Here is a 3,251-nt window from a genome sequence, read left to right on the forward strand (position 1 = left end):
GTTCCAACATCCGAATCACAGAAGTACCAGAAGGAGAAGAGGAAGAGCAAGAAATTGAAAATTTATTTGAACAAATAATGAGGGAGAACTTCCCCAGTCTGGCCAAGGAAATAGACTTCTAGGAGATCCAGGAAGCTCAAAGAGTCTCAAAAAAGTTGGACCCAAAGAAGCATACACCAAGGCACATCATAATTACATTACCCAAGATTAGAGATAAGAAGACAATCTTAAAAGTAACAAGAGAAAAGGAGACATCTACCTACAAACGAGTTCCCGTAAGACTATCAGCTGATTTCTCAAAAAGAACCTTGCAGGCAAGAAGAGGCTGGCAAGAAGTATTCAAAGTCATGAAAGACAAGGACCTATATCCAAGATGACTCTATCCAGCAAAGCTATCATTTAGAATGGAAGGGCAGATAAAGTGCTTCCCAGATAAGGTCAAGTTAAAGGAGCTCATTATCACCAACACCTTATTATATGAAATGTTTAAGGGACTTATCTAAGAAAAAGATCAAAAACTATGAACAGTAAAATGACGAACTCACATCAACAACTGAACCTAGAAGAAAAAAAGCAAACTAAACAAACAACTACAACAGGAACAGAATCATAGAAATGGAGATGGGGGGAGGGGGAAGAATGGGGGAAAACGTATAGCGAATAAGCAGCATAAATAGTAGGTACGAAACAGGCAGGGGGAGGTTATGAATAGTATAGGAAATGGAGAAGCCAAAGAACATATATGTATGACCCGTGGACATGAACAAAGGTTGGGGGGGTAGGGAATGCTGGTGGGAGGGGGTGTGTAGGGCAGAGGGAAATAAAGGGGAGGAAAAAATAGGACAACTGTAATAGCATAATCAATAAAATATATATTTAAAAAAAAAAAGAAACCAAGTAAACATCATGGTGGTATTTCTTATGAATAATAACCATTGTATCACAAATTGTCTCATTTCCTCCTCCTAGAAACCCCTTATTACCCATAAATCAGGGAGTTTTATGATACATGAGCTGAGTTAGCTTTCACACAGCAGTTATTTATTTAAATCTGGATTACTGGGGAATTGGAGCCATCAGAACTGCCACCACAACTGTGGGCAAGAGCAGCAAGATGCTGCTGCATGTCAACTACAGGATGAGGTGCATCCTACAAGATGGTTGTGTCTTCATTGGCACCCTCACGGCTTTCACCAAGTCTATGAATATCATCCTATGTGATTGTGATGAATTCAGGAAGATCAAGCCAAAGAACTCAAAACAAGCAGAAAGGGAAGAGAAGCTTGTCCTCGATTTGGTGCTGTTTCCAGGCGAGAACCTGGTCTCAATGACAGTAGAGGATCCTCCTCTCAAAGATACTGGCATTGCCTGAGCCACTTCCTGGAGCTGCTGGGGGCCCCCGGATCAGCAGGGCTGCTGGTGTTCCCATGCCCCAGGCCCCTGCGGGACTTGCTGGGCTAGTTTGTGGGGCTGGTGGGCCATCCCAGCAAGTGATAACCCCACAAGGAAGAGGCACTGTTGCAGCTGCTGCCACAGTCAGTATTGCAGGGGCTTCTACCCAGTATGCACCTGACTGTGGAGTTCCTCCCCAACCTGTGGGCCAAGGGACACCACCTCCGGACATACTGGGCCCATTTTCTTGTATGAGGGCTCCCATAGGTCCCCCAGTGGGAATCCCCCTTGGATGAGGAACTCCAGTGGGCTCATCCCTTCCAGGAATGTGGCCCTCTCCCCCAGGAATGCCAGGCCTTCTTTGACCCTTGGCCACAGTTACGGAAGTAGCTCCACAGATGTGTGTACACCATTCCCTAGGGCCATGTTACCACAGACCTGTTTGTTACGCCATTTGAGTCTCGTCAGACTGTTTGGTTTCCCTCACAGGGCCCCCTCCCCTGGGAATGCACCCACCAGGGCCTTAGGCTCATCTTGGCCCTTCTCAGCTCCCTGCTTGTTTCCTTGAAGATTGTACATAGTCCTTTCAATTCCTTGTGTCCTGTGAAACAAATTTATAACAAACTCTTAATAGGATATTATAAATGCAAAAAAATAAGATAAATCTGGATTAATTTCCTAACTTGGCCAAATTTAACAGGAGATTCTAATGCAGAACAGCAGCTTCATCAAGGAAAGTGCGAGCTTCCTTTCTCCTTCAGTCCATCTGCTAGAGCTGTTATTCTGTCCGCAGAGTTGTCTTCAGCCATCATCTTAGTCAGCGTGCTATGGACTATAGGATGTGCTTCCGACGCCAAGGAGCTTTCAGCTTTTCCAAAATATGTGCCTTGGCTTCCTTATTATTTCATATCACAATTTGCTCAGTGTTTGGTCAAGGAACTGATAAAAATGAAAACGTTACTTACTGTAAAACACATAATATCTTTGCTCAGTTTGAAACCACTGATCTTCCTGTTTCTCTGTTACTGTCAGATAATCCACCATCTTGGGCAGGGTGTGATGAAGCCACCACCTAACAACTCCCTAGGGGAGGGGAGTGACCACAGGATGTCATCATCTGAGTCAGAAAGGAGGCAAATGTTTAGCAGGAAGGACTTAACATGTGTCTCTGAGAAAACACCCCATGTCCACCATGATGCTGAAATGAAAGTTGAGATCTCTTTCACTAAGCCTCTTCCACTGATCCCATGTGCTGACAAGATTTTTAAATACTATCTATGTTTGGTGTGTTAATCATAATGAGAGTTATAGTGGCTAATGTTTATTATCTACAATTAGCCCATGATGGTGGTTGGTAGGTACTTTATCTCAGTCTTCACAACAGTCTTCTGAGGTAAACATTATTTTCTTTTTTCACATGAGAAAATTGGTTCAGAGAGGACAAGAGGCTTGCTTAGGGTAGTTTACTAAGTGCAAGTGCCAGGATTTGGGCCCCATCCAGTGTGCACGATCTTTTAAGTCCCTTACCCCACTACCCCCCATATACATGAATCCCAGCTCAGACTAGAGGGCCCCACGCTCAGGTCGTCCTTCCTCCCCTACTTGTTCACTCTCTTCCACTGTTTGTGTGCTTTTCTGTCTCCTTCATATTATTTAAGTTCCTCTGAGGGAAAAATAATCTACTTATCTTTGTATTCCTCCCCAGAAGACAGAATACAGTAAGGTCTCAGTAAGCGCATTTCAAGTGAAAACGTATACACAAACCAAAATACGATACTATGGCAAGAATTTCTTTAAAAAGATTTCATTTATTTATTTTTAGAGAGCAGGGAAAGGAGAGAGAAAGATAGGGTGAGAAA

At 43.5% G+C, this 3,251-nt stretch overlaps 1 pseudogene; it reads left to right on the forward strand.

Moving 5' to 3' along the window:
* The first annotated feature begins 1,099 nt into the window (after positions 1-1,099).
* LOC129072817 (small nuclear ribonucleoprotein-associated proteins B and B'-like) lies at positions 1,100-1,919 on the forward strand (annotated as a pseudogene).
* The last annotated feature ends 1,332 nt before the right edge of the window (positions 1,920-3,251 follow it).

The sequence above is a fragment of the Pteronotus mesoamericanus genome, unplaced genomic scaffold (assembly GCF_021234165.1).
Source record: "Pteronotus mesoamericanus isolate MK-2021 breed Mesoamerican mustached bat unplaced genomic scaffold, CSHL_Meso_final contig_33, whole genome shotgun sequence".
NCBI classification, from domain to species: domain Eukaryota; kingdom Metazoa; phylum Chordata; class Mammalia; order Chiroptera; family Mormoopidae; genus Pteronotus; species Pteronotus mesoamericanus.